At 40.6% G+C, this 20,940-nt stretch overlaps 1 protein-coding gene across 5 annotated transcripts in view; it reads left to right on the top strand.

Annotated features, from left to right (window-relative positions):
* LOC110827816 (potassium voltage-gated channel protein Shaw) overlaps positions 1-20,940 on the top strand; it is a 90,660-nt gene that overhangs the window by 9,056 nt on the left and 60,664 nt on the right. For 2 of the 5 annotated variants that reach the window (XM_087358616.1, XM_022059858.2), the window contains exon 1: positions 3,039-3,170. The exons of the other annotated variants lie outside the window; for them this stretch is intronic. The gene's annotated coding sequence lies outside the window, so the exon portion shown is untranslated. Of the gene's footprint in view, positions 1-3,038; positions 3,171-20,940 lie in introns of those variants that run through there. 5 annotated transcript variants of the gene reach the window in all.

The following is a 20,940-nucleotide window of genomic DNA, read 5'->3' as shown; positions in this document are numbered from 1 at the left end:
CTACATAATATACTTTGCCCACACGCTCAGTTTAAGGCTTTGCCCGGGATGTTCTTTTGTTAAATCTTATGTGGTACCGCCTGATTCGACTTCTAATGGTTAAGTGAAGTGTTTTCTTCGCGGTACGGTCTGGATTCGTAAATATTATGAAGACGAGCTTCGGCTTCAAAGGGTTAACCAGCTGATTTTCGTAATGGTGAGGTGTAGTGTTTTCTTCGCGGTACGGACTGAATTCATAAATAATATTCAGACGATCTTCGGCTTCAAAGGGTTAAGTCGGATCTTGACATGGTGGTATAACGTGTTTCACTCGAGTTTGGCGGCCATCGTTTGGATTCCGGATAATGATATAAAGTTACCGTGGCCGCCATTTTGTTAGTTTACATCATACTAAAATATTACGTAAATAAATATATTTTTATGTTATTTGTTGAACGATGTAGCTATTAAAATTAACGCAGCGTAAGGAAATTGTGTTTTAGTGCGGTTGTCATATGACCGTGACTGTACTTTATCACGTGTTTAGATTGAATTTCATGTTGGGATACAGGAACAATTGCAAAGTGATGGATGAAATAAATCTGAGATTTAATCGGTTCAGTGCAGTCTCTAAATTAAACTTAAATCTATGTATCAGATTTTAATAAGAATTTCAGGACATAGAATTTAGATCTTATGAAGAAGAAAATGTATTTTAGAAGACACGAGACTAATTGAAAAATCAACACAGTCCGAACAGATGTGGCTAGATCGCGTTGTCATCGGGTGAGACTCTGTCTCTGTGGAATTGTATTTTGAACGGGCGCCTTCCTTATCCCTAGGATGATACATGAGTGAATATGAAGTAACATTGGAATGGTAGTGACAGAGGAAAACCGAAGGACGTGGAGAGGAACCTGTCCCAGTCCCACTTTGCACGATAACCTTCCAATAGCATAAAGTCCATACCAAGTTTCATGAACGTCATACGATTTAATTCTCTCATAAGCATTTACATATATAGAAAACAACCAAATATTCATGTTCCTTGCCGTATCGAACCCGCGACCTACAGAGTCCAGTCCTGAAATCTCCACCCCTTTAAGGGCCGATCCCATCCCGGCTGCAGGTTACGCTCACAGACGCAAGAATCACGTTGCCTAGCGACCGTTTATGAAAGCTGGAAAAAAAGGTTTTGTATGTGTTTTGCTGGAATTTGCTTCACGTAGGTTCAGAGGACCTAAATAGTTTGTTACTGTAAGATTCTGAGGGTAAACTGCTAAGGAAAATATTTTAGAGCCGAAAAAATGAGGACGGAGAAACACGATTATATCTTTTCTATTTTTATTTGTTTAGTGTTCTGTCTGACGACAGGTCCATATGAACAGGATCCTCCCATCCTTTTCTCGGACTGGGACCTGTTCATATACGTTCTTGGCAGATGATCCAGAAGTGGTTTGCCATTGCCTTCTTCTGTGTGTGAATGGAGTAATTGTTGGGATGCCACGGAGAAACCGGGGAAGAAGCCCCCGGAGGAAAACTCCGTGTAATTTGTAGGCTTAGTGTGGCTGTTTCTGGAATAATGTATGCGCATGTAATGTAAATGAATATCAGGGGTCAGCGAAATATAGTTCTTTGTAGCAAGAGTTCTTGTGGAGAATCTTGTATTTACTCAGGTACTCTTTAAATTTACCGCCTTTTTTTCAAACCCGACGGCAATGAAATGTTGCTCTTATGGGTTGTGACGCCGTGTCGATTTCAAACTTTCGGATAAATTTCGTATTTCCATCTTCAGGGCTGAAATATTGTACCTTTTTCAGGAGATCCCGCCGCTGGACTCTTTATCCAAATCCAGTTTAATTCAGTCCAGAGCCCCCATATATCATTCTGTCAAATAAATCTTAATATTTTCTCTGCCATATACTTATAAACTTCCGCCGTGTTCTCTCCTCGAATAGGACGAATTGTTTATAAATTTCTCGTATCCCACACGCGTTCTCCAAACATGTTCCACCCACATCATACTTCACGGAACACAGTCCGACTGGAGGGAATAATATTAAAATGTGTAGGCGCATTCCAGTTTTGCTCACAATCCGACGACAGTCAGTATAGCGTCTGACTGCCTACAGACTCCACGATCGTGGTTCTATCCCCGGCGGGGGTAACAGATGTTTCTTCTATCCTCTGCTTCAAAACCATCTCTTGGGCACACCCAGCATCCTGTTCAGTGGATACCGGGGGGAGGGGGTGTCCTTTCCTGGGGTTAAAGCTCCGCATGGGTGTGACGCTGACCCCATCTAGTGCTGAGGTCAAGAATGAGTGGGGGTTGTGCCTCCTCCTTCCCTCCTCCAGGTGACTCCAGGTCGCGTTGCCTGACAGATTTCCTCCGAAGACCACCTACGCGCGTTTCTGCCTTTCGAAGTGGGCGGGTGGGAGGGTTCTCGCCCATTCTTGAAGGTAAAACGTCGAATTGTGACGCACGTTAAAAAATTGCGTATATATCCTAACTTGTTCTAGTCGTATGAACAAGTGTTTTGTTGTTTTCGTGTGTTGGTTGTTAAGTTACGGGTAAGTACAGTTACATGACCGTCATTAAAGTATAATTTAATGCGGTAGACAGAGGGGCCATAATGACAGCAGGCCTTCACTGCCGAGTTATATTCGGTATTGACACGGTTAACCCGTTAAAACCGAGTGGTAACTATATGTACCTCCTGCATTTACCATCGTTAATTCTTAGTTTTGTTATCTATGGGTTTCGTATGAGTCTCATCGTAAACAGCGATTATTTCCTTAAACAGCGTTAACCAGTTAATCTTTGTAATGGTGAAGTGTCGTGTTTTTTTCGCGGTACGGTCTGAATTCTTAAATGTAATTTAGACGAACTATGATTCTCACTGTAAACAGCGATTATTTCCTTAAACAGCGTTAACCAGTTGATCTTTGTAATGGTGAAGTGTGGTGTTTTCTTCGCGGTACGGACTGAATTTTTAAATATTGTTTAGACGAGCTTCGGGTTTAAAGGGGCGGAGCGAGGCGCTGGTCGGAGAGGGGGGGGGGGGGGGGTCCGCCGACGGCCGGCGTCGCAGCTGGGACGATGGTACAGCAGTTGCCCGCCAACCTCAGCCTCGCACGGCGACACGGATCGACAGATCACCTCGGAATTATTACACGTGGACCGTACTAGGGTAAGTACCCTACTGATGCTTGTGTTGTACGTCCTCAGGAGATTATCATCTTCGTTTCAGAACTTCTTAAGGGCATCGTCTCTAAGGTAAATACTGTAAGCTGAACACTTGTGTTGTGTTTGTGAATGGACTTGGAGATTTATCTAACTTCCCAAGCGTAAAGTACCCACTGAAAGCTGCTGATGTTGTTGATACCTGTTGCTGAACTCGTGGGGTATCACTACCATAAATACCCTCACCCGAGACATGTTAGTGATCTTCGCTAATACCGCGCTACTCACCCGCAGTGGACTGTTAGCACCGATTGTTCTGGGTTGATTTGCTCAGAATACTGGTGATATGAATATGCTAATCAGCTTCTGGGCTATTCTTACGTGTTGGTCTCTCAGATTTTAGGCAGTTTAACAGCGTAACAAAAATGGAAACTTCCTAGTACGTTCTCGCTGTAATGCTAATAACATTAAACATATTTTTCGTTATATTTGCAGTATTTTTGAAGATGAAATGTTGGGACTCACAGGATTATTAATTTCGTACACTGTGTGAAAAAAGTGAAAAGAAACATGGGTAGTTTTTCTTGCGGTGAGATCTTTCTTAGACTTTGTTTTTTACATATTACAGCTGTCGCTTTGACATACTTTGGTAATAACACACTAATACGAACGTTTTATAATTTTAGACCATGTTAAGCGGGTTATTGTTTCAGAAAATATTTGGACAGAAGAATGACGAAGTGACAGGAGGGCGCAGAAAATTATATAATGAGGTACTCCATAATGTGTGCGCTTCAACATATGTTATTGGGATGATAAAATGAAGACGGGTTAAATTGGAGGGGGACAAAATAAATGCGCACAGAATTTTGATTCTAAAGCGAGAAGGGAAGAGGAGGGGGTGTCATAAATTCGTCTCAGAACTTCTTGTCTTGGGACATTAAAATTTAATTATCGTAGTTAAGTACGAGGATGCCTGTCTTCTGGATTGTAGCGCCGTGTACCCTCGTAGAAGTTTACGGACGTCTCACAGGTCTCTGCCGTCTCCATCGTCAAGGCCATGAAGCGACAGTAAACTTCTACCAGACTTCACGGCTTTATAACGCAGAGGACAGCCACTTCGTACTCACCGCCGTGAGAACCTGAAATCCTACAACGTAGTTAAGTAATCTGACTTACCGACTAAACAGAAAAAAATTAAGAAACAGGGTGAGGGGCGAATAGGGAGAGAAACAAGCAAATGAGAAAGGAGGAAATAAGGAAGAAGATAAAAGGAAGGCAAGAATGAAAGGGATAAAGAAGGAAATAAATAAATCAGCTTAACACTGAAAACATCCACGAGACACCTACAATTTAGCTGCGGAGGTGTTAGGGAGGAATCTGGGGGGGGGGTTAACCTACAAGACAAGGGGTCTCCCACTCTGGCTTGGCGGGGTGCCGACCTTTCTCAAGTCACTGCAAATTAAACAGTGGCAGATGATAAGTGGAGACAAACGCGTGTGGCATTTCAAAGCTCTTATACTCCAGAGGGGTCTTCAGCCTTGTGTGGGTTGTGTTACAGGAGGAAGTACTTGAAAGAACTTCAGCACATACTTTCCTTTGACCCTTTGAAGCCGAAGCTCGTCTAAGTAATATTTAAAGAATCCAGTCCGTACCGCAGAGAAAACACAACACTTCACCGTTACAAAGATCAGCTGGTTAATGCACTCTGCAATTTTTTTTTGGGGGGGGGTGACTAAGGTCTAGTTTATAGTGGATGTTAAAAGACGTTATATTCTTACTACGTGCTATTTCCGTCTTGTTTGGTTATTCGCAATTTTTCTGCAATATTTCCACTTCGCATTTTATCTCTCCGTGTCACTCCACGAAAGTCTCATGCGTGGCTTGAAAGTGTTGTATACTTTCCATTCGCAGTTCTCCGAAAATTCCTTCAAAATTTACATTTAATTAATTTAATTTTGCTGTATTTTTATTCTGAATCAAAATTTCGTTGTAATGTTTGGTGTCTCGCGTCACGTATAAAGTGACTGACTCTACAGTAAGCAGTTTTTAAATTTAAAATGGCTCTTTTCCTGTTCAGAAAATTTCGACGTTTTAAAGACACCGACATGTTTAGTATCGTTGGACAGTCCACAACTTCACGCGTCCTGTTACTTCAAGACACATTTTAATAATTTTTATACATCTTCGTCTAGGTATCTAAGTTTGTCTCATCTCGAGTTTTCCGACATATTTATAACCGCCACGCGTCTGAAAACAAATGCATTTCCGTGTACCTTAGACCTATGTCCTTCTTATTCCAAAATTTTAAACCTGCGATCTTCCGTCCGCGAAGTTCTAAAAGTTGACAGAAACTTTGTGGTAGGATCTGTCGTTTCCTCCCTGTTGAGAGACTTCACTTTTCTGCTCCGCTTCAAAAGTTAATGCTATTACCATAATTTTTATGACTGCCAGCCGTTTTCATGTAGGATGTCTGCTACCTAAACTTTGCAGGTGGTTCAACTTAAAACAATTTCTAGTTTGTCTTCAGACTCGGGTTGAAGATTCCGTGAAATTAAACGACGCCTTTCGCGTCGAAGACGTCAGTAGTGTCATGACGCTGAATAGCGCTTGTTGCTTTGGCATGATCGGGCCCCTGGCTTCCTCTTCTGTTGTCCGTGTGCAAGATCATTCTTAATCTTAATTAGACTGAGATGAATACAGCTTCACGCTCCAGCCACTTCACCCCCGGTAGGCACAGGAGTGAAGGGATGCTCGACGGTCCCGGAAGTCTACTCAGGTCGCTCCGAGGTCGTCCAGTACTGCCCGATCCATCCTTAGATCTGTGGAGGTGTCTGTCTATCTTCTGGATTTCTTATCTTCGTCTTTCTTCCCTCTTCTTTATTGCCTCATTTCTTCGCCCCTTATTTTTCTTACCCTAATTTATAACTTGTGTTGGGCAAGGCCGTGGTCTAGGCAACACGGAGTTTTCCTCCGTGGCATCCCAACAATTACTCCATTCACACACAGAAGAAGGCAATGGCAAACCACTTCTGGATCATCTGCCAAGAACGTATATGAACAGGTCCCAGTCCGAGAAAAGGATGGAAGGATCCTGTTCATATGGACCTGTCCTCAGACAGAACACTAAATAAAATAAATAAAATTTCATTTCCCTAATTCCTTCCATTCTTTCTTTCTTTCTTTATGTCTATTTGCATGTTCGTCTTTTTCCTTTCCCCGTTATTTATTATCTTTTTTACCTTTTCCCTTCTTCCTTTCTTTGCTCTCGTTCTCTTTTCTCTCTCTCTCTCTTTCCCTATTCTCCTCCAAGTCTCTAATGTTCGTTCCTTTCATTAGTGAACTCATCTTTTATGTCGTGCTGTCTTACCGACGTTGTGGTATGTTTATATGACTTCTGCAGCTGAAACGGGATCGTTAAATACGGCAAGGCTGGGTCAACCGTTAGCTGAACTTTCAAATTCTCCGTCGTGTGCTGCTGACATTGAAAAGGAGCGATTCACGATGTCTTATTTTAAGAAAACGGGCCACATTTTATAGTCCTCAGTGTATGATCACAAATATATCTGGTGAGCTATATGGGGCACAGTCAGGGGGGTGGGGGGGGGCACTGCGGGAGGTTTACATTTATTTTTCATTGCATGAATTTCCATAAATAGCAATTTGCAAGGTGTAACGCCTCCGTGAGTCCGAGGCAGCTTTTTTTATATTGTATTTTCGTTAGAAGAATGATGAGGAGCTATGATGTGGTATAGGATGTTTACGATTAAATGAAAACTTTGCATAATTGTCATATTGTAACGTCTGGAGTAACGTGGTTCATCCCATGTTCTTATGAGGGGGAAGGGACCACTTGGGAGAACTAGAAGTAGAGAGAATGAAAGGTTCCAGTAGATGGTAATGAACTGTTTTGAACTTTAAAGTGTGGGTTCCCATTTATTTTCGGTATTCTGGTCCCCGTGGACAAAGAAGTGAATGAATGAATAAATAATGGAGAAATTTTACAACATAAATTAAAAGTTCAGTCCTTGGAGAGTAGTTTTGTTCTATTTAGGCGTTAAACAATTAAAAGCAGTCTGAAAACAGACTTAAAAGCAAATAAATTTACGTTATGAAAGGCTTTTTGCAAGGGGAAAAGACGCTAATCCTGTAAAGGGCTGGTAGGAGCTCAGGCAGGCTCCGAGTTGGAATATTAACAGCGCAGTGGACTGGAAACAAACTTACATCTAAGGCACTCTCATAATGATTGAGTGGTCGTTTTTTTCAGATCGCTGTATCAGTTGATGGGTTCATGTAGTTTCGTATGAGACAGTGTTGGTCAAGACTGGTTTACCACCTCGACTCCGAATGGCGTCACTGAGTGTTTCCCGATCTCTCCCTCGTACACAATCTTCTTCTTATTCTTCTTCCTCCTCCAACACCTAAGACGTTTTCACTTGATGTGACTCGCCTGACAGCTAAATCTCAGGATCCAACTCTGTCGTCCCACAGCTCATCTTCAGTTTATTCTCATTTCCTTTGTTCCTTCTGTGCGTGTGACATTATTCCTAACCTGTTGTTTCCATTTCAATCTTGGTCTTCCTGTTGGGCGTTTTCCTTTTATTTTTATGCTTAGAAGTTTATTTGGGATTCATTCACTCTTAAAATGGAAGTTGTCAGATTTTAATTTCTTATTCTTTCTCTCTTGTTTTTTTCTGTCTATATGCATCAAAAGTCTCAACTCTGCTCCCATCTGTCTGATAAATTTGTAATAACTATTGCAAAGGTAAATAAATTTGAGGTCTAAACAAGAGGCAGGCGATTTTATGTTTTAATAAATTAGTTTTCCTCATTCCATTAGGATATCCAATTAGGCATGTTAATAGCTAGAACACTATACTTTTTGCTAACGTTTTATACAAGTAAGCCTCATTTAATTACTACCCCAAAACACAAAACTTATAACGTGTGTGTTACAGCCTTAAACTGCGTAATTAAACATCAACGTGCCTGCCTTCCTAACTAGTTAGCGAGATAACTGGGATAGGAATAAATTACGTAAATGTCTGTCAAACTATATTTTTAATTAACTATCTGACAAACAGAAGATCTAATGTCTGATTAACTAATTAGCTAGGTAGCAGTCTGTAAAACTGAATTGGCTGATTAATTAGTAAACTAGTAAAATAAGCAGTTCAAGCAAACCAAGATGTAAGTGCCTCCGGCCGGTTTGGGTTGTCGGATCAACGTGTTTAATGTATTTCGAAATGTTTCCGTCCGTGTTGCATAATCCGCTTGCTGATTATAAGTACCAAGGGTATTAAACCCGTTCATGTGATTCAGGGTTATTAAACACAAACAGGAGGACAGACGAAACACCGTATCTAAAACGTAGGTTAGCGATGTCGTCACTCGTTCGGTACTTTCATTAAAAGGCAGATTCGAACCTCAGACCCTCCGGACGGAAAGGATTCCCGCGGAGTGATACTGCTCCCAGGCACAGAGCAGCCCAATTGGCCGCACAACTCACTTTTGTAAACGTCACGCCATTTACGGATAACAGGAAATGCTGTCGAGTGGAAAATGAGCCCTCCACAACTTTATAATTGAAAAATGAAGCAGGAGTCTGTTCTAGACAAGTAGGTCTGATCTTTGGCCCTGGGAGTAATGTGCCAATATTTCTCTGTGACTTGATAGTTTAAAGTGGTCACTTCAAAACTTAACAAGTGCTATCACAGGGTGTTCAAGATGCGTCGTCCACAGTAATCGCGCAAGACGCCATTAGGACTGATCTTCTGTCATATTTCCTCGGAAAATCGAGGTAAAATCGACGAATGTACGGCAAAGTTTGGTTAATCAGTGCTGAAAGTTCGTGATAAATATTATTCCTGGTCTTATATCTCACTTTTCATATAGTTTCTCTATCAGACAAATCGTTATATGTACGCAAAAATGTACCACGTGCATGACATGTAAATATCCAAACAACGAAAGTATCACTTACAACATATAAAGCAGTCTGTAAGTTACGTAACACAGCAACGTAGGTTATTTGAAGACATGAAGAGATCATTCTCTTTCAGTGAATCTGAGTTTGCCAGTGATCCTTCTCAGATGGCGAAATAACCTTGTCTGCACTCTTCCACCCTATTTCTTGAAATTCCATTTTAATATTATCCTCCTGTATACGCATTGGTCTTCCAAGTGATCTCTTAAGTTCAGATTTCTGCATGAATTTATCGTCTTTTTCAAGCGTGCTTCATCTCGCAACTTCTCACCGTCTTTGAGGTACAGCATCTGGACCAAAGACAATTCAGCGTAAATTAACTTTTAATTCACACAAATTCTCCAAATTATACATGTCAAAATTGTGTCCAATATTGGACTTTGCGTTAGATTTATTAAATGTTCGGGATCCACTACAAAAGTAGCTCAGTTTTCCTTATGTTTTATCCAAAATGTTTTCGTGTCATTAAATTCACTGAATACAGAAAACATTACCTTAAAAATGGGCCGCTGTATCAAGCTGGGATTCGATCCAGAGCGCTAGGGGTTTAAAACCAAACGCGTTGACGCGTTGAACAATGAAGTGACGTTGACGGGAGTCAGGCGTCGTGTTAAAGCATTTGCTGTAACAACAGACTATCACAATGTACACCTCAATCAATCTAACGGTTCACTATTCAACTGGTGACATCTGCATACGGCCCGTGGAACTGGGACAACAGTAAAATAGAGGGAGTGTACGTGATTGGATGAAAATGGGGAGGGGGGGGATTGTTATCAGCGAGGAAATAAATATGTGAAACAGAAGACAAGGATGAATGGGACAGAATGAAAGAGTGAAGGATATTGAGATTGGTGGGACGTGTAGCGCGAAGGGACAGACATGAAATTTGAACTTTCATTTTATTGAATATCTCGTTTGTAAATACGAAACTTGAGGGACTGAATAATACTAAAAGGTGATTAATATTGAAATGAGTCTTAGGTGTTTTGTGGCACCCTGTGACAGAATGGTCCAACTTAACGTATGTGATTACTATGTACGATGTGTGAGCTTTAGTGTCGTGTTTAAAAAATAAAGTTTTATTCTGGAGTTTTAACAAGTGAAATGTATAGTTGATTGATTGGGTCGGGATCATTTTAAGTCACTTCAGTACTAAGAGACAAAGTGGGTACATGTGGTAAAGATTATCTCGAGAAGGTAAGATGACTTATTGTCACACCATGATAAAAACTTTCAGCTCAAAGATTGAATTTGAAGATGGCTGTTTTCTGGGTTGTTTCGCCGTGTAGTCTGGTAGAAGTTTCCCGACGTTTCATAGGTCCTTCCTGCCTCCATCTTCAGGGCCGCGGAAACCTCGAATCCTACATCTTCCAAGTTACTTTGTTAGTTTGCTGTTCAGACAGCGAAACATTTGGCCGGCTATTTTGTTAGTTATACATTTAACTGGATATTTAGTTACTGGACACTCGAGTACTTTTGTCAAGCATCAGAAGTCGTTTTTGTGAGCCCAGTCGAACCAGGTCGGTGTCCTTTTACCGTCACTGAAATAACAAAGAGGACGGTAGTGCCAATATAAAACTGTGGCCCGGGCACGTGTATTGCGGGTAGCGGCGCGGAGGGATAAAGACGCAACAAGTTGCCATGGCTACAGCTGCCCCCGCCCAGAACAAAGGTCAAATCGCGCTTCCCGCGCTCACAGGAGCTCGTTGGTTCGCTTCCAAGGATTTTCTTTTGAACGCCTGACGTCGTGACGGAAATCAAAATAACGAAGTGTGTGGGAGTCGCTTTAGGATGCAATGAAGCATGTCTGCGTATGTCAGATCATTTTCCATTAATGATAATTGGGGAAGGCAACAGCGCAAAGAGGTTAATTATAAACATTTTACTGTATCCTTATTCTTAGGAACGCTGTTATTCGTCAGTTTGTTTCTCGATCTATCCTTTAATCAGGTTATTCATTTATACGTCACTGCATTAATTTATTGATGTGTTTTCAGAAATTATTACGTATTCTTTTGTTCCGTGCTATTATTTATTCAATAAATGTTTAATGTTTTTCTTGTGTTCTTGTTTCACTGTTTCTCTAATAACACCTCAGAAATATGCTTTGCTAATCTAATTAGTTATCATTTTTCCCCTCTTTCTCTCTTGAGTTACATCACGGAATCGTATTTGATTAATATTCGGAATTATTTTATTTAAAGTTATTTTCGTGTTACCATATAAGTGTCAAACCTCTATGTATAATTAATTATTTATCTCAGCTCTGCAAACGCGACCTACCTCTATAGAACGAAACAGTTCTGGTGAAGCTGATAGTCATTTGGCTGGTCAAGATATTCATCGCCTTTTATGGAACCCCGAGATTCATTATAGTCATCCACTGGATTCTTTCGTGAGTCACATGAATAAATTGTTTATATTGACGTTATTTCTTTAAGATACATTTTAATGTTATTCTTAAATCTACAGCTACGTAGCGAAAAATACAAATTGTAACGCTCGTCATTTCTCTTGCTTACTCTCTCTGTTGGGTTCAGACATTGTCCTCAGTGCCCTGTTATCAGACGCCCTCGATCAATTAGTTCCATCGTTAGCTGTCTTTAGCGTCTTATTACCAGCGTTCGCCCTTATTTTCTTAATATTCTCTCATTCTTTGTCTACATCATTCTCTCCATATTGTCCTTAATTTTCTCCGTCTTCTCCGTCTTTATCTTCCCCCATTCTTTCTCATAGAGAAACATCAGTACCTTGTAGGATTTGAGTTTCTCAAGCGGCGAGTCTGAAGATGGCGGTCTTCTCGGTTGTGGCGCCGTGTACCGACGTTTCAGAAGTCCTTGTTGCCTTTATCATCAGCGACATGATCGTCCTGATGACAGTCATCTTCATCAGTATCTTGAACAGGGTTATAATCGGCTGTTCTAATGTTTAGCCACTCTAAGACTCAGATGCAAAGAACAGGGGTTGTCGTGTTTTCTAATTAAGACGTGGCCTACCAGTATTTGTCCACCCCTGCGGCACTCATGCTTCATCGCTTCAGCGCTGCCAGTAACTGAAGTATTTTTAACCACGACATTGAAATTCGGTTTAATTCTGTGCGATAATGCTCCCATTATCTCGAGCTCGAATGACACGCCACAATTCAATCTGTCGGTGTCCAACTAATAATCTTTAACAGCCCCAGCAATTGTGATGTTATATTTTAATTTTTTTTTATTCTAACTGAACGTCAGAGACTGAGTACAAATCACTGCGTGTTGTAATTATTCAATAGACAGTGAAATTAATCATCCGAACAGCTAAAATCAGATTCACTATAATCCTTGAGGTGAATTATTTTGTTGTTATGTGAGGATAGGATCCTGGATCCTGCTACCTAGGATCTCAATCCTAATAACGCAGAAGATACTTAAATTCGAAGATTTCTGTCTTCTGGGTTATTGCGCTGTGTAGTCTGGTCGATGTTAACCAACGTTTCAGAGGTCATACTGCCTCCGTCATCAGGGCGATGAATATTCATCGCCCTGATGACGGAGGCAGTATGACCTCTGAAACGTTGGTTAACATCGACCAGACTACACAGCGCAATAACCCAGAAGACAGAAATCTTCATATTCACCGCTGTGAGAACCTCAAGTCTTACATACTTAAATTCGGCTGTCAGAAAGTTGGAAAAAAAAAAATTGTTAGGTTTGAGAAAGTCACGAGTGACAAGTGTACATAAAGATGAAGTTTTATTACGTCACTTCAATTGTTCTAGTTAAATAAATGAACCGAGGTGTAAAACGTGTGTTCCAGACTCGGAAAATACGCAGAATAGCTGTTAATTTATTCAACCGACTGCATTTCTGTCTAAGACATGAAATGTGAACGATTGAAATTCCACATAAAACAAAGACGCGAATATTCCCTTCCAGCTGTCAAAAGTACTAGCAAATTTTTAGATGTTTGTTATTAGATTTAAAATTATTCTATGTAGATACTGCCCTAACACTAAAGATGAAGGCATATTAAACAATTCCTTTACGTCTTTTTTGTGTGAAACATTGTCTCTTTCGGTGAACGAGAGAAACGAGCAGTTTTAAGGTAAATATTCGGACTTCACGAGAAAAGAAATAAAAGATGGATGGAGACAGTCATATAATGAGATCTTGTTTTTGTTTTCGTCGCGAAATATCCTTAGGGAGATAAAACCAAGGGGCGAGGGACGTTTAGTATCTAGTCGCCTGAACTACGGGTCTTAACACGTGTTGCATTAAACACATCATCACCACGTAGAGGTCATTCACGTGCGAGTGATGTTAATTCAGTTGATGACTTCCATCGTAATTAGATTCCCCCATAGTTTTCCTCGTGGCGGCATCAGCGGCTTGTACCAGATTTCAGGTCAGTTAGTTTAGAAACTTTCATACTTGCTACTCAGTGTCCGTAAATTATTCCATCACCGTCTCCACCTACGTGTTCTGTATGTATCCGGCTCCAACTTTGACTGGGTTACCCACTGTTGGCGATCATTTGCCGGATAAATTAGTTACACTGCGTCACATTTATTCATGTATTTACATTATTCAGAGATAAACAGATCCCGCTACATCGCTGACACCTACTTTATGTATGCGCAGTTTAGCAGCCATGACAAAAAAGTTGAACTGTATCGCGAACCGACATGTGCTTTAAAAGTTTAGTATTTCTCGTCGAAAGGGAACCATGTTTTTAACATCCTGTCGGACAGACTTGACAGACGTCTTAATGCTGGATCATCGTACACATCGACAGTTCCTTATAAACACTTCTTATACAAATAAACTGATGCCGTTTCAAATGTGCAGTGTGGAAGATACAAATGTATGATTCATGTGGCGAGATATAACAAATTATTCTTGAGTCACATGACAAAACCTACGCCTACACGGAGCGATGCGTCAGTTTTGTCACCCGCGTATTTTAAAACAACCTATTGGAAATCGAAATGTTCAAAATATAGGCTTGTGTGGATTTTTAATGCTCCGGTAGACCATCGCATTCAGGATAACATAAGAAAATAATGAAATACAGCAGCTTAACTATCTTATCGCTGGTGAGAGAGAGGCTTATTTTGTTCCTTTAAAGTTTATTCCATCTCATCATTGTGTAATTTTCTGTATGTTACATCCTGTCACGTGTATCCGCGTATTCTACTCAGCGCCGTGGTTAGCCTGAAATTAAATTATTTAATCCCCTGAAATATTTACCAACTTAGAATTCCCATAAACTCTGTCGTCGTTGCTATAATGTAATCCCTTGTCTCAGGATGTAAATCTCTTGTCCCTGGTTCGACCCTTATAAACACTGGAACGCTCGTGTCTCGTTTCCACTAACCAGCACACTTATCGTCAGACAGTCCTTTATTTCTATACGTATATAAGTTAGAGTAACATAATACGAGCTAATTATATAGAAAAGTTGCTTGGGGCATCACATTGCGTCGCTTGCGTCTTTCAAAGTATTGTTTCGGAACGTAATCATGCTGTCATTTTTCATTAAGGGGAAAATGCTAAGTAGAATTATGGAAGAAGGAGTTTCTGAGTTAGAACTTAGGAAACTGTTCTCTTTTAAACAAAGTTAAGATTGACAGACGGGTGGCGTTGTCAAGGCGACCGGAAACAGTTGGTATTTATTTTTCTTCTCAGTATCAGCCACTGGAGATTCGAGGACAATTGACAGTTGACACGTGACGCCGTGCGTTCTTTTCCTGTCAGAATCCTAACAGCGAGCCGCGTGTCCGCCCCTCTGTCCCCAACTCATACGCCGGACAGTTGAATTCTCTATACTTAAATATTTAAAGCACAGTGGTAATTATATGTACCGCCTAATTTAACATTCAGTTACTGCTGATTTTGTCCACAAATTGTATTTATGAGTTTCTACTGACAAAAGACTTGAACAGGAAGTAATTAGAGAAGGAAACACCTTAAACATATTTCACTATTTCTGGTGTTTGGCGAATTGGGGCGGAAGTGTTCACTTAAGATTTCCTGCTGTTTTATACAGAATCTTAAACAGACTGCGAAATACATCGGTCATTATTATTTATTTAGTGTTCTGTCTGAGGACAGGTCAGGTCCATATGAACAGGATCCTTCCATCCTTTTCTCGGACTGGGACCTGTTCATATACGTTCTTGGCAGATGATCCAGAAGTGGTTTGCCATTGCCTTCTTCTGTGTGTGAATGGAGTAATTGTTGGGATGCCACGGAGGAAAACTCCGTGTTGCCTAGACCACGGCCTTGCCCAACACAAGTTATAAATTCGGGCACCGCCGGGAATCGAACCCGAGACCCCAGGATTACAAGGCCAGCGTTCTAACCGCTAGACCACCGTGGCTGTACATCAGTCATGGTAAAAGTAAAGTTTGTCCCACTATACGCCATGTAGGCGTTTGGGGGGAGTGGAGGTATAGCTCCTCTCTTCCTTGACCTCGGCACTAGATGGGGGGTGAGTGGTCAGCATCACGCCCCGGCCGGCTTTACCCCCGGGAAAGGACCCCGGTACCCACTGGACAGGAGGCTGGGTGGGCCCCAGAGCCGGTCTGGACGCAGAGGCTAGAGGAAAAATCCTCTGCCCCCGTCGGGGATCGAACCCCGGTCTTCCAGTCACTATACTTACCGAGCTATCCCGGCTCATCATCAGTCATGGTAATGGAAATATTTAACTGATAGAAGAGTCGAATGGGGACCTCTTGAATGGAAGTTGGGTGGAAATGTACAAATTATCATGGGATATTTTATGATAGTCGTCTTATAATAGTGTTTGTACATGTTTGATGGTTGAAGAAGGCGGACATTTTAGTGATCGATTTAAGTTCTGGAGTTGACATTGATTACTGTTGCTGGCGTAAATATCGCAGGATATTAAAAAGACATTAATGCTCCAAAATGTAGAAGAGGCTTTGTGTCGCTAGTTTCGTCGTTTTGTCATTACTGTCGGGTTTCGAAGCGTCCGGAATAATTGGCATCTGAATAATGCCAGCGTGCAGATAGCAGTAATCAACGCTTGATTTAAGGACGGACAGCGCAGAAAATCCACCTAAAAACAATAAAAGTCGCGAATTTTTTCCACGGCGCTGTAAAAGTGTCACAGAATGGCGATGGCTGTGATTTTACCAACGAGTGAGACCGGAATGTCAGACGCGACGGTTCAATGGGATCGACTCTTGCACCGGACCCAGGTTCTGTCGTCGACTGTCCCCAAACTAGACAGCTGTGAGTTATTAATTCTTTTTAGACGTAGAATGTTGGCAGCACTGTTACCGTGAGAAATATTCATGAATCGCGGATGTTCATTCGTCCACTTATTCCTTTTTTTATTAATTTTATTCTTCTGTTTGTATCTTTAAATTTACCCTTTCTTCCTTTGTTTCATTCGTCTTATGTTTCACCCTCTTAATTGTATCTCTCCTTGTTCTTTTGTCTCTTCCGTAATTTAGATTTCTTTAAATATTTCTCTGTTTGTTTCTTTTACTCTAAGTTTTTCAATCGCATCGGAAGGTGTAGTAACAAAATACAAAATTTACCTGTACAGAGTAAAAACTGTTATTCTTTCAGTCGCCAATTTTTTTTTTTTGGAAGGGGATGGGGAAGTTAAAAAGAAACTCGAGCAATTGAGTGAGGAGGTACTCGGTTTGAATCTCGGCCAGATATGTATGAAACTGAAATTCTTTATAAGCTTCCAGATATGAAAATTAAAAAAAAAAATGTAGTCATCGGTTTAATCGAAATTTCTTCCGCTGCAAAATGAAATAATATTTCCACTCCTCATATAATTCTAAAGTTGATACAGCATTGTTAAATTACCAGAAAATCAGCTATTGCATCTCATTAATCATATTCTGACACATTTAGAGAGACATTTACAGATTTTTTTTTTTTTTTTTGAGTTTTAAGAATTAAATTATTTTATTCCGTTCGTAATTACAGTCTATGAAATGTAATTTAGTTTTCCCCCATTAAAACGATTCGTGTATCACAAGCGGTTAATTCTCTTACACGTAAGGAATCTCTCAGATGTATTTTCCTGAAGTGCGACTGATGTTAATGAATAAGAAATTTGCTGTGAAATTGGCCGTTGTCTGGGTTGTGACGCTTTGTACACGGTTAACAAGCGCTTCTGAGGAACGCGTCGCCCTCATCTCCAGGCGTTTCTGGTATGGTTGGTTTTACGATAATAGATTTGTGTCATCGACAAATTAACATAAGTCTAATGAGGTGTGATTAATGAGGCAAATTACACGCCTTTACAGTACCAAGAAGAGTAATATGCTTTTGTTAGAGTTCATTTCTACGACAAAGCAACTCAAGGCATGGACCGCCTCTGAATCTTTCTGGTTCTATTTTTAGACTCCATTCGTGATTCAGTCTTCTGTCAATTGCTACACCCACTTCTACCTAACCTAACCTGTCAGCTGAATTTACTCAGCTTCCGCTTAAAACTCTTCCCTCCGCCCTCTGTTCTCTTTGTAACAATTTAATTCCATTCCTCTACTTGATTTGTTTTACAATGTTCATTTCACAGATGTTTTGACTTCAGATACAGTGTGAGCCATAAAATAGATGCTCGGTCCTGCGAGACGATATTTATCACTCAAATTAGCTGCAGAGAGAAACGAAATTTGGACAGGATCCTGACACGCCTTATTCTTATCTGAAGGACATTTGAAGTACTTGTATGTTCAGACGCTTAATCTGTTGTCTTTAGGACATTACCAGGGAGGTTCAACATAAACCCGCCAGAGGGCGATTTCACGAGAGCGAAATCTGATACAAACCATTCTGCTGAATCCACATAATTCCGGTGAGATTTCAGGTTCTTCCAGCGACGAATGTTATTGCACTGCATGGTCCTTTAGATATTTAACGACGTTTCGGAGGAACTTATTGCCTCCATCATCAGGACGATGTGTGATTATGTACGTCCTCATGTATCTAGTACCTCAGGATCATGTTACCGTGAGAGCAACGAGGGTGGAAGATACAATCCGGTTGCTTAATGACATTTTTTTTGTTCCGCTTCGAGAGAAGTGGTCAGTGCTGCAGAATTACTTATGAACATGGCTGTAGATGTCGCTTTTAGTAGGCGTTGGTGATTGGTGAAGTGAAATCTGAATTTCATGAGTACTAGCAACTTTTTATACAGTTACGTATCGATTTAAACCCCCCCCCCCCCAACCCAAATTCATTTGAATCCCGAAAACAAAAACTAAACATGAAGAGACTCGATAAATTAATTTTAAATTGAAGTTAAAAAAAAAAGATACCTTCTTTCAAGACCATCTGTAAAATAAATCGCTTCAATTATTATGGCTGTATTTCAATTGAAAGTTTTATTGTGTGTTGAGGGTGGGTTTGCTGGAGGTGACGTGATGGATGGACCTTCCCTCGACATGCGATCGGGGTCCTGATTGATGGCTTGGCGCGTTCTCTGTTCTTTGTCCTAATTTGTTCACTTCTCAGATGTCATGTTTTGTTTCGGGGGACCGTGGACTACGTTCGAAATCAGGTTAAATTGTATCAATCAGAGCTTCTGCGCCGAAGTTTACGTATACCAAGAACATTTAGGATGTTTGTGTGCGTTTTTGTTGTCTAGGATGGCGACTGTCCTATTTGGTGTCGCGCGGTGTAATCTCGTAACATTTTTATTTCCATTTCGGAAGCCTGACGGCTTCAGTTTTCCTTCAATTTAATTAATCTTGTGTGATAAAAAAAGAATGAACGCTCCCAGCGTGTAAAATCAGAACTCAGTTATCCTTAAAATATTTTCAGTCGTTAACGCACGAAGAAATACTGCAAATACCATCAAACCATTACTCCTGGTTTCTTCATACGCTCTCCCTATCAGACCTTCTTTGTGGAATTAAACAGATGGAGGGAGTTTTCCAGGTAAGAGTTGACGTCATGGCATTTCACCATGGAAACGCTGACGGGATGTGCGTCTCGCATTACTGTGTATTTATGTATAGTAGCGCTGACATAAAGCTGCTCTGATTATTTGCAGACTTTGATTAATCTTGAGTGCATCGTTCTGTTAATTCGGTTTGTGCTTTGCTCAGTCGGTAACGGCTTGATACAGTACACCGGATGTTCCTACGCCCACAGCTTTGGTGCGGTTCCGTTATTATCGGCAGCTCTGTCTTAAGTCTTAAGGTGGCGACTGACTTGTAACATTTACTCGTAATGTAACATTCGCGGCGAGCATGTTACATTACACCACAACTGGTGAGGCGCATCGAATGCTCGTTTTGAACGCTCGGCTCGACTGTGCTCATGTGTGCTCCATTCATTTCATTCAATATGTCGGACGTGGAGGTTGTGTTATCTTTGTTTCATTTAATACGCTACTCTTATCTAAAGAACTCGTGAATGCTCGTTACGACGCCGCTCGACTGACTGACTGACTTGTAATGTAACACTCAAAGGGATTCGCGAAAAAACCGACAACACGATGGAGCGCCCGCGAGCGTGAGCGGCTCGCATCGAGCGGCTCCGTTCGCTGTCTTCACTTGTGTAATGCTCGATTTGTAACACGTTACATTACAGGCAAATGTTACAAGTCAGTCGCCACCTTAAGAAGCAAACAGAGGAAGGGGTTAAAGTTAAAGATTAATGCATTAGTGAGAGACAGGATGGATGGATTAATGAAAAATATATAAAACGGAAGCAAAGAGTAGAGATAGCAAACAGGCTGTGATTTATTGACATATAAAAAGTCCCTGTTAATTTGTGGTAAACAGATGTGAGTTGTTAGATTCACGCTTCGACCGCCCTAACTCCAGTTACATGTTGGATAGGTGGCTGGCTTCATAAGCTGATGAAAATAACTCCCTTGTTCGAAATCGAACCCTGGATTTTCAGCTCGTAGTCAGTGTGAGACTGAACTGTCCAATATCGTTGCCCTTCTGTCTGGGAAATTAAAATATAACCAATAGTTTATTCAAATATGGCGGTTATTGTGTATGTTCTCTGCACTGTATTGAACCGCGCAGAAATACAGATCCAATAGGATAATGTAAATCCTGCAGGGTGATTTAGACTAATCCACCATGAAACGTTCAGTTTAATTATTTCCTCTTTTGTTTTAAAAATCATAGGCATGGGATATTGAAACATTATCAAATAGAACAAAGCCACAAGTTACATATGACGTATGCATTGGATTGTTGAAAAGGGCTTTTGGAGGCCAGATTCAACAGCAGAACGAAGTGTTGGATGGGTGGTCTCACTGGACTGTCTGGTCTAATAATGACTGCATTCTGAGGAATGTTTTTTGTATTTGGTACGTGCATAGCAGGAAGTAGACATTATCGCACCCGGATAAAGTTAAAGTGTCTCTGGTCCTTGCAACAATTTTGACGTAAATACGTCTATATTTTAGGGTCAGTGTCATTCGGCAAAAAGGGAAACGAAAAAGTGTAACTGCATTGTTATGTTACCTAGGAAACGTCATCTGTTTACTCGGCATTGTTGTTACCTATAAAACATTACATTAAATTTCATTACATTACTTTACATTACATTCAGCTACCACAGACCCATTTTAAGCGTAACTAATTCAAGTTGATTAAGCAATGTCTTAATCAAACTTATCTCAATTGTAAAGAATGTATAAAGGAAATATTTAGAATAAAGCCAATATATAAACTTCCTTTCCGTATAGACGTATTTACGTCAAATTCTCCGGAACCGTGGTTCCACTGACAACTTTTTTTTTAAAAGAAACAAATTTGTATCGTTCATTGTTCGTTATCTGTGTAACA

The sequence above is a fragment of the Zootermopsis nevadensis genome, unplaced genomic scaffold, assembly GCF_977971745.1.
Source record: "Zootermopsis nevadensis isolate Lab colony 2312 unplaced genomic scaffold, Znev_1.0 Znev_ptg000030l, whole genome shotgun sequence".
Lineage (NCBI taxonomy): Eukaryota > Metazoa > Arthropoda > Insecta > Blattodea > Termopsidae > Zootermopsis > Zootermopsis nevadensis.
This window is presented reverse-complemented; position numbering and strand designations above follow the sequence as displayed.